This window comes from Oncorhynchus masou, chromosome 15 (genome assembly GCF_036934945.1).
Source record: "Oncorhynchus masou masou isolate Uvic2021 chromosome 15, UVic_Omas_1.1, whole genome shotgun sequence".
Taxonomy (NCBI): domain Eukaryota; kingdom Metazoa; phylum Chordata; class Actinopteri; order Salmoniformes; family Salmonidae; genus Oncorhynchus; species Oncorhynchus masou.
Genome location: NC_088226.1, coordinates 65207502 through 65226999, shown reverse-complemented (window position 1 = coordinate 65226999; position 19498 = coordinate 65207502). Strand labels below are relative to the sequence as shown.

General features: G+C 42.3%; 1 protein-coding gene across 6 annotated transcripts in view; it reads right to left on the bottom strand.

The window, feature by feature from the left end:
- LOC135556674 (transcription factor SOX-6-like) overlaps positions 1–14106 on the bottom strand; it is a 186052-nt gene extending 171946 nt beyond the window's left edge. For 5 of the 6 annotated variants that reach the window (XM_064990053.1, XM_064990052.1, XM_064990055.1 and 2 more), the window contains exon 1: positions 13041–13400. The gene's annotated coding sequence lies outside the window, so the exon portion shown is untranslated. Of the gene's footprint in view, positions 1–13040; positions 13401–13760 lie in introns of those variants that run through there. The other variant, XM_064990054.1, reaches the window with a different exon arrangement.
- Positions 14107–19498: the final 5392 nt, after the last annotated feature.

Sequence of the window (19498 nt, the reverse complement as noted above, 5' to 3'; positions counted from 1 at the left end):
ACCTGCCCGCTTGACCCTATCCCCTCCTCTCTTCTCCTGACCATTTCCGGAGACCTTCTCCCTTACCTCACCTCGCTCATCAACTCATCCCTGACCGCTGGCTACGTCCCTTCCGTCTTCAAGAGAGCGAGAGTTGCACCCCTTCTGAAAAAACCTACACTCGATCCCTTCGATGTCAACAACTACAGACCAGTATCCCTTCTTTCTTTTCTCTCCAAAACTCTTGAACGTGCCGTCCTTGGCCAGCTCTCCCGCTATCTCTCTCAGAATGACCTTCTTGATCCAAATCAGTCAGGTTTCAAGACTAGTCATTCAACTGAGACTGCTCTTCTCTGTATCACGGAGGCGCTCCGCACTGCTAAAGCTAACTCTCTCTCCTCTGCTCTCATCCTTCTAGACCTATCGGCTGCCTTCGATACTGTGAACCATCAGATCCTCCTCTCCACCCTCTCCGAGTTGGGCATCTCCGGCGCGGCCCACGCTTGGATTGCGTCCTACCTGACAGGTCGCTCCTACCAGGTGGCGTGGCGAGAATCTGTCTCCTCACCACGCGCTCTCACCACTGGTGTCCCCCAGGGCTCTGTTCTAGGCCCTCTCCTATTCTCGCTATACACCAAGTCACTTGGCTCTGTCATAACCTCACATGGTCTCTCCTATCATTGCTATGCAGACGACACACAATTAATCTTCTCCTTTCCCCCTTATGATGACCAGGTGGCGAATCGCATCTCTGCATGTCTGGCAGACATATCAGTGTGGATGACGGATCACCACCTCAAACTGAACCTCGGCAAGACGGAGCTGCTCTTCCTCCCGGGGAAGGACTGCCCGTTCCATGATCTCGCCATCACGGTTGACAACTCCATTGTGTCCTCCTCCCAGAGCGCTGAGAACCTTGGCGTGATCCTGGACAACACCCTGTCGTTCTCAACTAACATCAAGGCGGTGGCCCGTTCCTGTAGGTTCATGCTCTACAACATCCGCAGAGTACGACCCTGCCTCACACAGGAAGCGGCGCAGGTCCTAATCCAGGCACTTGTCATCTCCCGTCTGGATTACTGCAACTCGCTGTTGGCTGGGCTCCCTGCCTGTGCCATTAAACCCCTACAACTCATCCAGAACGCCGCAGCCCGTCTGGTGTTCAACCTTCCCAAGTTCTCTCACGTCACCCCGCTCCTCCGCTCTTTCCACTGGCTTCCAGTTGAAGCTCGCATCCGCTACAAGACCATGGTGCTTGCCTACGGAGCTGTGAGGGGAACGGCACCGCAGTACCTCCAGGCTCTGATCAGGCCCTACACCCAAACAAGGGCACTGCGTTCATCCACCTCTGGCCTGCTCGCCTCCCTACCACTGAGGAAGTACAGTTCCCGCTCAGCCCAGTCAAAACTGTTCGCTGCTCTGGCCCCCCAATGGTGGAACAAACTCCCTCACGACGCCAGGACAGCGGAGTCAATCACCACCTTCCGGAGACACCTGAAACCCCACCTCTTTAAGGAATACCTAGGATAGGATAAAGTAATCCTTCTCACCCCCCCTTAAATGATTTAGATGCACTATTGTAAAGTGGCTGTTCCACTGGATGTCATAAGGTGAATTCACCAATTTTTAAGTCGCTCTGGATAAGAGCGTCTGCCAAATGACTTAAATGTAAATGTAGAGCTGCCAGTCTGCAAGGAGCTGCCAGTCTGCAAGGAGCTGCCAGTCTGCATGGAGCAGCCAGAGCTGCCTGTCTGCAAGAAGCCGCCAGAGCTGCCAGTCTGCAAGAAGCCGCCAGAGCTGCCAGTCTGCAAGAAGCCGCCAGAGCTGCCAGTCTGCATGGAGCAGGCAGAGCCGTCAGTCAGCATGGAGCAGCCAGAGCCGTCAGTCAGCATGGAGCAGCCAGAGCCGTCAGTCAGCATGGAGCAGCCAGAGCCGCCAGTCAGCATGGAGCAGCCAGAGCTGCCAGTCAGCATGGAGCAGCCAGAGCCGTCAGTCTGCCAGGAGCCTCCAGTCAGCCAGACTCTTCCAGATCCGCCAGTCAGCCAGGATCTTCCAGATCCGCCAGTCAGCCAGGATCCGCCAGTCAGCCAGACTCTTCCAGATCCGCCATTCAGCCAGGATCTTCCAGATCCGCCAGTCAGCCAGGATCCGCCAGTCAGCCAGACTCTTCCAGATCCGCCAGTCAGCCAGACTCTTCCAGATCCGCCAGTCAGCCAGACTCTTCCAGATCCGCTAGTCAGCCAGGATCTGCCAGAACCGCCAGTCAGCCAGACTCTTCCAGATCCGCCAGTCAGCCAGACTCTTCCAGATCCGCCAGTCAGCCAGACTCTTCCAGATCAGCCAGTCAGCCAGGATCTGCCAGAACCGCCAGCCAGCCAGGATCTGCCAGAGCCTTCCTCCTCTCCTGTGCTGCCGGAGTCTCCCGCCTGTCCGGCGCTGCTGCCGGAGTCTCCCACCTGTCCAGCACTGCTGCCGGAGTCTGAAGAGCCCCTCTGTCCCGAGCTTCCCCTCTGTCCCGAGCTGCCCCTCTGTCCCGAGCTGCCCCTCTGTCCCGAGCTGCCCCTCTGTCCCGAGCTGCCCCTCAGTCCAGTGGGGTTATATAGTAGGGTCGCCGTAGTTAGGAGGCCAAGGAAGCGGACAAGGTGGCGGGCAAAGACTATGGTGAAGTGGGGGCCACGTCCAGCGCCAGAGCCGCCACCGCAGACAGATGCCCACCCAGACCCTCCCCAATAGGTTCAGGTTTTGCGACCGGCGTCCGCACCTTGGGGGGGGGGGGGGTACTGTCACACCCTGACCATAGTTTGCTTTGTATGTTTATATGTTTTGTTTGGTCAGGGTGTGATCTGAGTGGGCATTCTATGTTGTGTGTCTAGTTTGTCTGTTTCTGTGTTTGGCCTGATATGGTTCTCAATCAGAGGCAGGTGTTAGTCATTGTCTCTGATTGGGAACCATATTTAGGTAGCCTGTTTGGTGTTGGGTTTTGGTGGTGATTGTTCCTTTTCCTGTCCTTATGTCTGTCGTGTGTTAGTTTGCACCAGTATTAGGCTGTTTCGGTTTTCGTTACGTTTATTGTTTGTTGTATTGATTCGTGTTTCTTCAGTTTTATTAAACATGGATCGCAATACACACCCCGCATTTTGGTCCGACTCTCTTTCACCTACAGAAAACCGTGACACTAGCCTACTGAAACTTCAAATTGTTTTAAATAGCCTTAGACAATATTTCAGAATTCGTGGGCAGTCCAGCCTATTTAGGTTGGGGGGAAAAGTGAATGCAAAACATTGTTGAATTCAAAAGTTCTGCTGACAGGTCCACACCTATTTTGCCATCCTTTGTTTTCTTTTTCAGACACTGTCACGGTCCTTTGTCAGATATAGCATAAATTACTGCTTATATAAAATATTTGACAGTATGGGTAGGCTACAGCACTGCTGTACGATAGGAGTGTGACATCATGGCCTATTTCATCTCAGAGCCTATACCAAGGCAGGAAACACAATAATCTATTGATAAACCAAATATTGAACAACATGTCATCCTTTGTATAGAAATGTGAGCTGTAGCCAGGCGTTCTGGTCTCCGATATACAGTCGTGGCCAAAAGTTTTGAGAATGACACAAATATTAATTTTCACAAAGTCTGCTGCCTCAGTTTGTATGATGGCAATTTGCATATACTTCAGAATGTTATGAAGAGTGATTAGATGATCAATTAATTGCAAAGTCCCTATTTGCCATGCAAATGAACTGAATCCCCAAAAACATTTCCACTGCAATTCAGCCCAGCCACAAAAGGGCCAGCTGACATCCTGTCAGTGATTCTCTCGTTAACACAGGTGTGAGTGTTGACGAGGACTAGGCTGGAGATCACTCTGTCATGCTGATTGAGTTTGAATAACAGACTGGAAGCTTCAAAAGGAGGGTGGTGCTTGGAATCATTGTTCTTCCTCTGTCAACCATGGTTACCTCCAAGGAAACACATGACGTCATCATTGCTTTGCACAAAAAGGGCTTCACAGGCAAGGATATTGCTACCAGTAAGATTGCACCTAAATCAACCATTTATTGGATCATCAAGAACTTCAAGGAGAGCGGCTCAATTGTTGTGAAGAAGGCTTCAGGGCGCCCAAGAAAGTCCAGCAAGCGCCAGGACTGTCTCCTAAAGTTGATTCAGCTGCGGGATCGGGGCACCACCAGTACAGAGCTTGCTCAGGAATGGCAGCAGGCAGGTGTGAGTGCATCTGCACGCACAGTGAGGCAAATACTTTTGGAGGATGGCCTGGTGTCAAGAAGGGCAGCAAAGAAGCCACTTCTTTCCAGGAAAAACATTGGGGACAGACTGATATTCTATAAAATGTACAGGGATTGGACTGGTGAGGACTGGGGTAAAGTAATTTTCTCTGATGAATCCCCTTTCCGAATGTTTGTGGTATCTGGAAAAAAGCTTGTCCGGAGAAGACAAGGTGAGCGCTACCATCAGTCCTGTGTCATGCCAACAGTAAGGCATCCTGAGACCATTCATGTGTGGGGCTGCTTCTCAGCCAAGGGAGTGGGCTCACTCACAATTTTTCCGAAGAACACAGCCATGAATAAAGAATGGTACCAACACATCCTCCAAGAGCAACTTCTCCCAACCATCCAGGAACAGTTTGGTAACGAATAATGCCTTCTTCAGCATGATGGAGCACCATGCCATAAGGCAAAAGTGATAACTAAGTGGCTCAAGGGAACAAAACATTTATATTTTTGGCCCATGGCCAGGAAACTCCCCAGACCTTAATCCCATTGAGAAAAACCCACAAATTCTGACAAACTCCAAGCATTAAGTATGCAAGAATGGGCTGCCATCAGTCAGGATGTGGCCGAGAAGTTAATTGACAGCATGCCAGGGCGGATTGCAGAGGTCTTGAAAAAGAAGGGTCAACACTACAAATATTGATTGACTCTTTGCATCAACTTCATGTAATTGTCAATAAAAGCCTTTGACAGTTATGAAATGCTTGCAATTATACTTCAGTATTCCATAGTAACATCTGACAAAAAAATATCTAAAGACACTGAAGCAACAAACTTTGTGGAAATTAATATTTGTGTCACTCAAAACTTTTGGCCACTACTGGACAATCAATCTTGCAGAATACACAGACAGGCATCCGATATTGACAGCATGTTTGTTTTAAAAAGTCACTGTAAATTATTTTTCCAGCTCCCTTCAGAAATGTGATCAAATATGTTATTTCCCTTCCTTTTACAAACTGCCGTGGCCTAATTCCAATTGTGCCAAAGTATACACCATAAAAGGTGAATGGAGGGTGTTTTCCAGACAGAGTTTTATTGTTCTTTCATGAGCGCACAGTTTATGTATGGCGTGGGCTTATGTATGGCGTGGGCTTATGTATGGCGTGGGCTTATGTATGGCGTGGGCTTATGTATGGCGTGGGCTTATGTATGGCGTTGGCGTGGGCTTATGTATGGCGTGGGCTTATGTATGGCGTGGGCTTATGTATGGCGTGGGCTTATGATTGGCGTGAGCTTATGTATGGCGTGGGCTTATGTATGGCGTGGGCTTATGTATGGCGTGGGCTTATGTATGGCGTGGGCTTATGTATGGCGTGAGCTTATGTATGGCGTGGGCTTATGTATGGCGTGGGCTTATGTATGGCGTGGGCTTATGTATGGCGTGGGCTTATGTATGGCGTGGGCTTATGTATGGCGTGGGCTTATGTATGGCGTGGGCCAAGTTGATAAATCTCTATATTTTTTAGACGTATGGATTCTTTTCATGGCGCACGCAGATATTTGGTGTGATATTTACAAAACAGTTATAAATGAGGCCCCAGACAGTACAGCGGTGAATATAAATACATGAACCTGATCTTGTTTGCACAAACCATGTGAGTATCAGGGGTGTTTGATTGCCTGTAGATCTCCCACAAATTCAACTATGGATCTCAAAGCCAATTCCACCTTTTTGTTTTTATTCCCCTCTAATCAGGGTCTGATTTTTTTATATAACCTTTATCTAACTAGGAAAGTCAGTCAAGAACAAATTCTTATTTACTATGACAGCCTACACCGGCCAAACCCACATGACGCAAGGCCAATTGTGCGCCACCCTATAGGACACCCAATCACAGCTGGTTGTGATACAGACTGGATTCGAACCAATGTGTCTGTAGTGACACCTCTAGCACTGAGATGCAGTGCCTTAGACCGCTGCACCACTTGGGAGCAATTGATTAGATTTTATTTCACTCTAATTTTAGCATTGAGGTTTAGATCTGTTTTACAAGGGAGCCCTGCATATACACAATTTATAAATACAACATAATATAAAAATGACCGAACATCTCCAATCAACAATTCAATTGCAAAGTCAGAGCTAGTAACAGGGAACATTGTCATTCATCATTGGATTGGCTTTGGGTTACTTCATTGCTGGCTCATGTCATTTCCTGTGGGCTTTACACGGAATCCTCCAGGTATTATCTTTGAAAGCCTAAATAAACATGGTGGCCGATGATTAAGATGGCTGCTGATACAGCGGTTTTCTCCCTGTTGGGTGGTGCTGGAAGTCACAGCTTGGAGGTTGTGTTGATAATGCCACGGTCCTTTGTTGAGGCCTGTTGTCTAAAACCACTCAAAAGTACTGCTACATTCTCCCTATGCTGCAGCCTGCAGGCACGGCCATGTGCCACTTTTAGCTTCAGAAATGCTGGGAACATGTTCGAGGATTCCCTCAAAGACAAGACTACCATGGGTTTAATGTTTTCAAAGGGGGACAGAGGTCAAAGCAGAAGAATAAGGGATCACAAAGAGGAGAAATACGTGTTTTGGAGACGAGAGACACAGGAGAATTACTGCTATGGGTTGGGGAATGAAAAAGCACTAGTTTGGTTTCTGTGAGTTTAAGGGGTATGTTCTTCCACAATATCTAATGGCGAAGTACATTTAGGGAGAGGGGCGCATACCCACTTAACCTACAGGGCACAAACTGGGTAGCCCTTTCCTGCAGTCAATGAAGCACCCTTTTTGGCCTCATGGGTGGAGTGTTATTCATATTTTTCATAATTTCATAATTAATAAAGTTATTATATTTTACGACAAAAATACGGTGTCTCTATCTCTAACCGTTTTATTGTTCAGTCTTCTGTGATGGATATAAAGTGTAATATTAGGATGAAACTCAACATTGAATACTTTTCAACTCTATATCTGACATGGTAGATAATACAGGTTTCTTATGTTTTTAAAGCACATAACCATATGTGTGTGAGGTGTATACTTTTGTTTCAAAGTAGATTTGTTTAAGATACCAAGATTCACTCTGTGTGGCCCTGATTTAGCTCACTGCAGTAAAAGGTTCAATCAAGGTTGTTTCAATGTGATTTGTCAATGTATTGGGACTTCAGAAAATATTCACACCCCTTGACTTTTTCAAAATGTGTTACAGCCTGAATTTGACATTTATTAAATTAAGTTTTGTCACAGGCCTACACACATTAGCCCATAATGACAAAGTGGAATTACGTTTTTTGACATTTTTATAAATTAATTAAAAGCTGAAATGTCTTGAGTCAATAACTATTCAAACCCTTTGTTATGGCCTAAATAAGTTCAGGAGAAAAAAGTTGTGTAACAAGACATATAATAAGTTCCATGGACTCACTCTGTGTGCAATAATAGTGTTTTTTTATGACTCTCATCTCTGTACCCCACACATACAATTATCTGGAAGGTCCCTCAGTCGAGCACTGAATTTCAAACACAGATTCAACCAAAGACCAGGGAGGTTTTCCAATTCCTTGCAAAGAAGGGGACCTATTGGTAGATGGGTAAAAGAAGCAGACATTGAATATCCCTTTGAGCATAGTGAAGTTATTAAATACACTTTGGATGGTGTATCGATATACTCAGTCACTACAAATATACAGGCATCCTTCCTAACTTAGTTGCCAGAGAGGAAGGAAACCGCTCAGGGATTTCACCATGAGGCCAATGGTGACTTTAAAACAATTACAGAGGTTAATGATTGTGATAAGAGAAAACTGAAAATGGATCAACAACATTGTAATTACTCCACAATACTAACCTAATTGACAGAGTGAACAAACTAAGCCTGTACAGAATAAAAATATTCCAAAATATGTTGAATTTGTACCTTGGAAACAATGTCAGATCTTCAACGATCTGGAGGAAAAAAAGACTGGGCAGCACCTCCTACTGGAGATCTTCAGTTATTCATTTGGTATCGTATCTAGGACTTTAACCAATCCCAGCCTTGCTTAGCTTTCATATTTGTCACTGACTACTACCAATGTGCTATGGTCAGAATGATGGTTGAGAGATGTCTTAATAACTAAATGTATACACTGTTGCCAACAGTCATTCCAAAGAGTAGGTTTAACAGGGCCTATTATCTGTTACCATAGTACTTTATAAGTCACAGAAGAACACCTGCTCTTTGCATGACAGACTGATCAGTTGGTGGGTATAGTATCATCATTTATACTATTTAGGCTTATATAGAATTTGTTAAGTCATCAACAGCTTTTGTTTCAAGTCAACAAAGGTTTCAACTAAAAATACACTATACATAAAGGAAAGGAAAGGGGGAGCCCGAGTCAGTTGTACAACTGACTGCCTGCAGCTGAAATGTGTCTTCCACATTTAACCCGACTCCATGGTGCGGGGGGCTGCCTTGATCGAAATCCAGGCCTAGGGTTTCAAGCTTTGGTTGATTTCAAATGTAATCTTGACGTTAATCATTAATATTTTGGATTAATTTCTCCATCTAAACCAAAAATAAAACCTAAAGAATAGGACTAAATCAAACTATATTTAAAGTTTGATTAGATCAATTTTGTCTTATTGTTAACTTGTTATTTTTTTGCCTGAGATGGAAACATGAATCCAACATATCAATTATTGATTTGTAAACAAACTGGATATTGAATTATGTTTGGTTGTCAAAGTAAACAAATATAACACATTTAAAGAGATGTATCTTCTGATTGGATAGTTCCATCTGTGCCACTGATTTAGTCTGGCTTTAATTCCAGCTTGTCTACAAATTGATAATTGATATGTTGGATTCACGTCACCATCTCAACCAAAAAAATCTAACTTTAAATGCACTTTACATGAAGTTTGAATTGATTTAGTCCTATTCTTTAACTATGATTATTGGTTGAGATGGAGACGTAAATGCAACATAACATATTATTAATTTGTAGACCAACTGCTAATAAAGCCTTGTTCACACTGCAGGCCTTAACGCTCAAATCAGTTTTGTTTTTCAAATCCATTTAGGAATATTGACTGTCCAAACAGCAAGTTACAAATGACCAAATCAGATGTGTCTTCAGACTGTAGTAATTTGCTGACATGGCTACGCTAGTTGTCATTATGACAGGTGTCTACGCAGTGGTTGTGCTTTTAAATGGTTGAAAGCGCAGCGATAACACATTGAAAATTCAACGAACTTCTGGCTGTCTTTGAGTGGGAGAAAAAATGGTTACAATCTCCAAGTTCAACGCCTCAACTAATTATGACCCACATTTCCACGTTGACATGACCTGGTGTACCCAGTGGGAAGTAGCTCTTGCAGGACGAAGCCCAAGCACAGTTTGGGTTGTCATTATTGCTGGTTTGTCAGGTACGATCCCATTCAGACTTATAATTGGATGGTTGGGGAGCAGGTGTTACTGCAACAGCCCCCAAAAGGATAGGTCATCATCAGAACCATTGACAGTAAGCAGGAGAAAGAAAATGGGCAAAATGGGAAATCGGGCTCCAAGGTCATATGGTGGAGGGAAAATAGAAAGCAATACAATCCCCCCCGTAACTGGCATTGTGGTTGAAAACCTTACAGGCATCTGCGGCTGTATTTCAAGTGCTCATTCACTAGAGCTTCGACCTTTATTTTTCGGCAGCAAGACTGCAATTTGGGTGTGTCGTAGAGCCGCAGTTAAGTATAGGCTGGCGAATATGTAGCCTACTTACGACGTGGAGAGAAATACTTACGGCTAAATGTTTAATGTCTGTTTGTACAACATGTCCAATTTAGGTGTCTTTTGAAGGAGCCTGACAAATAATTGTGACTTTCTGACTTTGACATCCTAGAATAAAGCTGTTTGTTTATTTCCAATTTCAAGGTGACTGACATACTTTATCTAAAAACAACATGCAGAAAAAATGTACTTGATTTAGCTCATAGAAATAGAATACATACATCGTGTTTCAAAGCAGCATGAGATTAATCTAATAAGGACAAGCCAAACAAAATGACAACAAAAGAACAGGGTCCGAATAATGAGGAAAAACAAGCAACATTAATAAATATGAATTCTTTAACAAATGTATATTTGTCATTAAGAAAACTATTACGTGTATCAGTGAAACATACCTGGTGTCCATTGCTATGTTATTACCATGGTAATAACCATCAAAGGCTGCAGGCAAGCTGCTAATGAGAGCAGCCAATTGTGCCAATCTAAGTCCATAACTTACATTCTCTCTCACACAGCTGTTAAACACCCTCACCTGTATATTGCCTGCAACTGTTTGCCCCTTTTCGTGTTGCTAAGAGAACGCCAAGAGGAAAGAGAAAGCCAAAAGGTCTTTTCTCTACATCTACTCTTTCACTCTGCTGCAAATGGAAACTCTTTTGACGTCAGCGTTTATTTTCATTTTGTATTTAATTTTATTTATATTTAACCTTTATTTAACTAGGCGAGACAGTTAAGAATACATTCGTATTTACAATGACGGCCTTATCAGAGATTTCTGAAAACAACTCTTCATCCTTATTCATTTACAAGTCACAGCAAATGTTTCAATGATTTTGAAGTTCTGATATAATCTGAGGGAAACAAGCTCAAAAACAAAGTGTCTTGAAGGCCAACTGCAGTGAACTTAGAGAAAAAGATCAGAACCCTCGTTTTATGGCCTATTATATGTTCTACACAATCACAATGCAATTTGCATCTTTCAGTTAGATTGGAGAAAACATTTTCTAAAACCACATTATTAAATAGAAGACCTATATAGGATCTCTGACTAAAACAACATGATCCTATCATTTTTATATAATAGGAAAAATAAAATGGAAGTCAGAATCATAAGTAAAAATGACAGCTATTGGGTACAATACAGCTTAAGGACAACATCTCTCTGGAATGTTCACGTGACAAGGGTCTATGGGAAAAAATCCTCTGGTGTTTCTCAAAATGGGTAAGGACCTGAACTCATGTTTAGCCTAATGCATATTGAACTACTTTATATGTAATGCTGATATTTTATAAATGCTCAGTATCGACACAGTAGGCCTATCTTCAAATGAACTTCAAGATTGAAAGCATCAAAACATCCCCAGTGAGCAGACAGCACTGCACAGCTAGCGGTACATTTTATTCTGTTCACCAGCATAAAAACTCTGCACAACTCCAAAAGTATTAGTTTAACCAAAGATATCCAGAAATGGCTTTTGATATACATTTATCCACAACAACAAAAACACAATTGCTAATCATAGCCTAAATATGAGACAATGAGTCACAGTTCTCAATGCAAGGTGTATTACTTTACTTTAAAGTATGTATCATTTTAGGCCTATGTGTTTTTTTAAATATAGGCATAAATAGTTAGACATGATAGCCTAATTTTGGGGAAAGTTACAAGCGCCAAACCTATAAGCACTTGTATGATGGGACCAATTCAATAAAATACACTAATTCTTAGGTTTATAGGCTACTGTAAAAGTTCAGTGCGAAAGGATAACGAATGCTTCATTTGTGTCAAATTATATCAGAATTGACTGCTGAATGAACGAAAAATGAACGGTCAACTCAAATGGTCGATATAATGCAACAGTAGGTTGGCTAAATCCAGGCGAGTTGCAAGTGCGCAGTGACTCTAAGGTTTCCCAGACAGTGGATAGCACAGCCCTTGTATAAATGCCGTCCCGGGACAATGTGCTGAATTGGCAGCCTATTTATAAATCTGCCATTTGGACGTGTACGGCACTCTAATGCCACTTTACCTTATGAGGGAACTTCAACCCAGAGCACCTGCTCAAAACAAAATGCCACACGAGATCAACTTCAGCCCCGCGGTCCGTGGACGGTCCCGTCGTCAGATTGTTTTTCAAACAGACACTATTTTACAACGGGAATGTGCTTCTCAATTGGTCAACCATGCAGAGTACAGACAATTAACCTTCGCTGAAGAGTATTGGCACCGTGTAAATCAGGATAAACAATCGAAATGTGTCCAAATGGCAATAAGGCTACTGCATTTCAATTGTAGATTATTTAGAATACAACTTGAGTGGAACGCTGTGTCCTGTATAGCCTAACTGGTTGTCACTCCCATTGTCAACAAGTTTAAGGGACGAAAAAAATAAATCTTTCTAGCAATTATCCGGATATTGCCACAATCAACTACATTTCCTTTTTAGTGGTTTTAAACATCACTTGCACGCGTCGTGCATTCATTTGGCGTCAGTGCATACGAGGGCTCTCTATAAAAACGTTATCACTGCGTGTGCAGCACTCTAGACGCGTTATCTGAGAACTTGAGTGCGTCTAAATTTGTGGAACACCCTAAAGTGATGACCTATCTCCCTTTTCCAGAAAGGCTACGGTGGTTATGTGCGCCTTGTCCTCCTATACCCTGACATGTAAACGTATAATTTAGTCCACCCCATGAATCCTCACCGTGACTTTCACTCTCACCAATTAGGCTGTTGTCAAGTGCAAGGCAAGATGTACACTTCTGACTTTTTGGGAAATGATGTATGGAGCGTGACTAAATTAACGCTGCTCTTTATAACATGCATAAGATATGACATTAATGAATTACATTACATTTCGTTATTTGCTACCATATGCTTAATAGGTGTTGTATTGCTAGTAGGCTAGCCTAAGTCAAAAGCAAATTTAGAGAGAAAATGAATCCAGTCTATAGGCTCCAGGTTGTTTTCAACTAAAACACGACAAATACATTTACATGTAGGATATATAGCCTAGAGGCAATCTATTCCAATTGAAAACAACTTACTTAAATAAGTTCTCCTTTCGTCGCACCGTGTTCTCCGCTGGGACCAATGTCTTGTTTCTTCAGTATTGTCTCCCAATGGATCCGTTTTAGAACGAAGGGTTACGTCTATTTTAATTTATGACTCACAACGCATTATTTTAGGGTCCGTTTCTGTGACCCGAGAGAGTAAACTTGTGAGAGAGTAATGGTTTACTCCGCAGACAGCATTAACAATATTTCCATTTTCCAGTTGATTAGAACTGCATCAAATTCATTCTGATTTGGACATGCCGCCGAAGCAAACCGGACTCGCGAGCGCACTGCGAATAAACTCTGAAAGGCATTTACACTTAAGGTGGTGGCAAGAAATGCGCACGTCGTTTCCAATGAATAGTACCACTATGTGGCCGAACAGGAAACTACCTCCTACTAAAGTAGACTACAATAACTTACCAGCCATCCGCAAGCCGCATGGCTCACTCGCAAAGCTTATAGTTTAGCCAAGTAGTTCAGACTAAAACACTCAACTGGCGTAGCTATATTCACAACATTGACAAAATATCGCTATATTTTGTCAATTCAATACCCAATGAAAAACTCTATTTCAATGATCAAACCTGAACCTCTTAAATAACCTATGATGCAGGGGGTTTCGACTGGGGAAAACAGCCAGCCAATCAAAGCATCATATTCATATAAATGTTGAGATATAACATCAACATAGCCTATGGCTATTGTTACCTTGGCTTGATGTAGGGCCCCATCCAGTCTGTGGGTATCCCGTTGTGTTATCAAAGGACAATCATATCACTGTTGTCTGTATCGGTGGAAAATGCAACAAGGTTAACTTGTGTGGCCATGGGCCACTGAATTAAATCTCCGGTGCGCAAAGTGAGTTTCGCTTGTCAGAATTGAGGCGCGTTGATAACTTAATTTATCCGTTTTCAGCTAGTCAATCTTGGCTATCAACTTGAGCGGCCATGTCATATACAGTTTAAGCATTTCCCGTCGTGCAACAATCTCTCAAAGTGAGGCGAAGTGAGTGAGTTTTCAGTGTTGTCGGAACGGACAGGACTCCCTCTCCCCGAAATAGAAAGGAGAAAGTAAGAATGAAGAATCAGAAGGAGAGAGACAGAGGGAGAGAGACAGAGGGAGAGAGACAGAGGGAGAGAGACAGGGGGAGAGAGAGAGAGAGGGAGAGAGAGAGGGAGAGAGGGAGAGAGACAGGAGGGGGGAGAGTTCTGTGTGTGAGAGAGAATGTGTGTGTGCAACGTTTTATAAATAGGTCCATTAATGATTAATTTGTGCTTCAAAATACTATAACCACGGTGCATAACTTCATTGGCTCTTTTGCTTTATCAGTAAAACAGTTCTCCTTTTGGTTATTTATAATAGGTGAATTATAAAATCTGGTTCTTATAATAAACGATTTGATAAGGAAATCAAACCACCGCTACTTTAGAAATGCCAATGCAACCAGACTTGCGTTGGTTGTTAAATGTCAATGTCATTCATGGTACACATTTGACAAAGTGGCCATCTAAAACAAATATTGTTTTGGCGGGTGACTTGTTTAATTCATTCGTTTATATAAACACTTTTGGATACATTTCACTAAGACGAATATCATGATATGTTGACATTTTTGCATAAAATATTTGTCGAATAATTATATTTTAATATAATGACAGCGCTAATACGTAGTGAAATGATGTTTGGCCTCTTTCTAAATGTTGGCTAGATCAATAGCCTACTCCAATATAATAGGCACGTTTCACAAACTTTTTTAAGTCAACTCATAGCCTATGAGCAATTCAAGAATTTGAATACATTTGTTATTCATCGACATTTTTTAAAATCATTGTCAACCCGTTGAATCAGCTGTTAAAATACGAGACGCTTCTGGAAAAGGTAAATCACGCCTATTTGGGGTCTTACACCCCACTGGTTGAAACAGCGTTGTTACAATGTATTTTCAATAAAATTACATTGAACCAACGTGGAATAGACGTTGAATTGATGTCTGTGCCCAGTGGGACTGTTCTGCAATTTCGACCCAATCACGACGTTTTCGTTGCGAGGCCTTACTACTAACCTTTTAACAAGGTTACTGTTATCATATGTTGTAAACATCACCTTCTCTAACTGATAGTCTATAGGTGGATCCATATGAAATGATAAAAATGTATTGAAAGAATAAAAATACAAAATTGTTTAGTCAAGACATGCCATTGTTTTCTAATGACTTCAAATTATGGTTATGACGAGTAAGGGTTATTTTTTTCCTTCAAAGATGATGGATTACTAGACTATTATAGCGCATATGGAGTTTAAATTTGAAATATGAGTTCCGTTTGAAGATATGCCTGGTAAAATTGTGGAACAATTCAGTTACTCTTACGCCACCCTGTGGTAAAATTAGACAGCTCAGCTCAAATTTACCAGGGTGTCTGAAATTAGGGCCCTGCGTTTTGGTTAATCATGTCACATGACCTGGATTTGAACCTTTATTTAAAGCTTTTTCATCAGCCTGTCTGCTTTTCTTTTTATGTCAGATGGTCCAGCAACATCCTCAGGCAATTGCTTGAATTTTTGGCCTAAAATAATGGTTAAAATCCAGGTCATGTGACACGGTTAGCCAAAACACATGGCCCTATGACCACTGCCCAGTAGCAGGCAAACTTTTGGCCGATGTTTCAAAATGAGAATATGTAGTATGGAGAGCATTTTCGTTGGGCTGTAGGGTGGTAGGCCTATAGACATAGCCTCAATGGGTCAAATTCAAACAGTCCCATTACAAGTCAGAATGTTGAATAAACTTCAGTCGAACTTACTCGACCTGGGCTGTAATCATTAGTCCAAACAGGACACAAACGTTTCTATTGGACACATTCAGGTAGGGCCCTCCGTTTCACTTAAGAAAATATTTTGCCACCGTGTGAAAAATATGACCCTATTGTCCACTGATTGTCCTGATGTCATTGGACATTTTCAAAGAAAAAAAAAACATATCCACAGGAAAGTATTATTAAACCATCTTCAAATCGCAGGTCTGTGTGTGGCCCTCATAATTTGCTTCTTCATCACCTGAGGCACACGCACAAGACGTAACTACATGATGCATGCATACTAACCGAACTCTTGAAGGTGTTTACATGATTTTTGATACACCTCCAATTGATTCAGTGATGTGAATTATCCTATCTGAAGCTTCTGAAGCCATGACATCATTTTCTGGAATTTTCCAAGCTGTTTAAAGGCACAGTCAACTTAGTGTATGTAAACTTCTGACCCACTGGAATTATAATCTGTGAAATAATCTGTCTGTAAACAATTGGTGGAAATATTACTTGTGCACAAAGTAGATGTCCTAACCAACTTGCCAAAACTATAGTTTGTTAACAAGAAATTTGTGGATTGGTTGAAAAACGAGTTTTAATGACTCCAACCTAAGTGTATGTAAACTTCCGAATTCAACTGTACATATTACCTCTATTACCTCGATGAACCAGTGCACCCGCACATTGACTCTGTTACTTTTATTTCTTATTCATTTTTTTAACTGCATTGTTGGTTAGGGGCTCGTAGGTAAGCATTTCACTGTAAGGTCTACAGCTGTTGTATTCAGCGCATGTGACTAATACAACTTGATTTGATAAGTTTTTTATTTATTTAGTAGTGTCGAGGTTAGACAGTATATGAATGGCAGCAGCTGTAGTAGAAACATGCAGAGGTAAAAGGCTACAGTGCTACAGGCACGGCAGATGTTAGCTTGGCTTACCACAGCAGCTCTGTGTGCTTTCTTGTACACGCGCTCATAACAGGAGTGGATGCTGATGACTGAAAGAGTCAAGATGAGGCTGGGTGGGTCGAAGAACAGTACATTTTGCTCTGGAATAAAACAAATAGACCCTTCCACAATTCGAGGTTCAAGAATAGTCCTGCAGTGGCTTTGTTAACAGAACCTTGTCCCAGGTTGATCACTACCAACACTGACACTCAAAACCCAGCTTAGTCCCAAGGCAAGCTGCAGATGCCTGGAAATTATTATGCTCAGGTAGTAGATGCTGTGGCACATAAACACATATATTTCTATTGCCAATGAGGCCCAGAGTAATCTGAGAGCTCAGGAAGACAGCTGTCACACCACTGAAATGTGTTGTGCACCAACCCCCCAAAACTCAATGTGGGGGGGAAACAGAAAATAGTATGACACAGGGAATAAAGCTCGAATAAAGCTATACAAAATATTACAGATCAATAAATGACTTAATAAGGCATAGGACAGCTGTCAGAAGCATTCTCTAAGTCTCAACAGTCCAATGGGTAGTGTGAAAGGGCTAAGTGAACTTAACAGGTAGTCTAATGCAACCTTTGTTCCTGGGGGTAGGAATTAAAGTTTCATGATGACACTACAAAGAGCTGTTCATTGCCAGAGAAAATAGAAAAAGAATGACAAGGGTCCAAAAAATGTACGTTTCCCCGGCAACGATGTGCCAGACAAAAACAGGCAGAAGGATCAAACATGCCTTGCTCCTATTCTACCATTTTCATGTTGAGAAGGAGTGAGATGGAGAGAGAACATGCGGTTCTGTTGAGTTTTGTGGAAACCATGCTGTAGACTGAACAGTAATAGTATTAGCATTAGTCGGTCCTAGGATCTTAGAGGGATAGTTCAGTGTCTGCTCTTTTCCACGGACTCATCAGATCTGATACATTGCTTCTGTCTTCTACTCAATGTGCAGTGATGTGTCTCAATCTAATACTCAATGTTTTTTTTATTATTATTTTTTTTTAAATTTTACCTTTCTTTAACCAGGCAAGTCAGTTAAGAACAAATTCTTATTTTCAATGACGGCCTGGGAACTGCCTGTTCAGGGGCAGAACGACAGATTTGTACCATGTCAGCTCGGGGGTTTGAACTCACAACCTTTTGGTTATGAGTCCAACGCTCTAACCACTAGGCTACCCTGCCGCCCCAAGGATACTCATCAACGGATACTCATCAACGGCTGAACTAAAACACAGTAAACAATTACCAAAATTGTTAGCCTCCTCAGAGGAATGTTGGATATCCCAGTGAATGGGAATTCTGAAAAGGGATAGAGGGCTGCGCTCGCAGGAAGACATTTGAAAATGCTCACGCTCTTACTGGAATTAACATGTGAATGGTGGTTGGTCTGTTGAAAATGCATGAACTGTATACTGAATGTACTTTCAAACTACCCGAAGAAGTCCTTCAGAAGCTTTAAAGCAAGTGGTTGTTTTCCTGTAAGGATACCTTATCTTGGAGAGGAAAACAGCACCTATCAGCAATTAATATCACACAAGGAGGAGCCATTTTTCCCAAAAATTTATAGGTAGGATAATGACTTATACCCACAGGGAAATTTTGTTTGCAAACACATAATCAAGCATTAGCAATGACATTTACAGAAAATAATACAGATATAACGTTCAGGTCATGAGAGATTCAATTGTACACTATATACTATTCATATCAGTCAGGGCCACAACCAGTGTTTGTTCCGGACCTCAATAAAACTCACAGTCGCTTCCTCCTGCATGCATTGAAGCCTGCCTCAGTCTCACCACTGAGCGCCACATCACTCTTTCTCGGTAGCCTACTCTCTGTAAAGCAAAGCTATTATAGTAGTGTATTTTTTGATCCTGTTGAGGTTAGCTGGTTAAGTAATACTAGCCATAGCCCTTTGACATTTCTGCAATAGAAGCTATAACCACCTGACTGACATCTGTAGCCTATAAGTGACTATTTACCAGTTGTGCACTCATTCTCCGAGAGACAGTTTTTGTTTGTTTGGGGGAAGTCTATAGACAAGGCAGTGGTCGCGAGATGGTTTAAAAATTGCCTTTTGCATCGGGCAAACACATTCATCAGAGCCGACCATGTGCTGGGGTAGTTCATTGCATGTCTCAGGCCCTTGGCCTGTGCTGCGAGAGGGTGGACAGGGTGGAGTTAGCCGTTTGGCAGAGTGGTGAATGTGCTGCTAAAAAGATCAGGAGGCAAATCCCAAACAAACCATTGCCAGCTAGGGTCAGCTAGGCTGTACCGGTAGGCTAGTCTACATGATGAGATTATTATAGATTTTTATTTGTCAAACAGCAGTCAAGCATCGATCATCATGTCACCAGAATAAGACCCTCAATATTTATTGGAAAGGAGTAGGCTATCAAGATCACCTTACACTCACTACCCTGTGAAGTTCATCATAACTTATTTTATATGTAGCCTAATCAACTGCATAGTTTCCCAAATTGTAGTGGGAGGACCACACACCATATCATTTTGGAATATTCGCATGAACATCTGGATGGAAATTCAGCTACTGCCATTCACACTATAAAACAGTATTTTGTTATTCTATTCCAGTTTAGAACTCTATCAAAATTGCGGTGCTGTTGTCCGTTTCGGGAATTGACACCCGCTGACATACATAAAAGAAGAAGATAACAGGGAA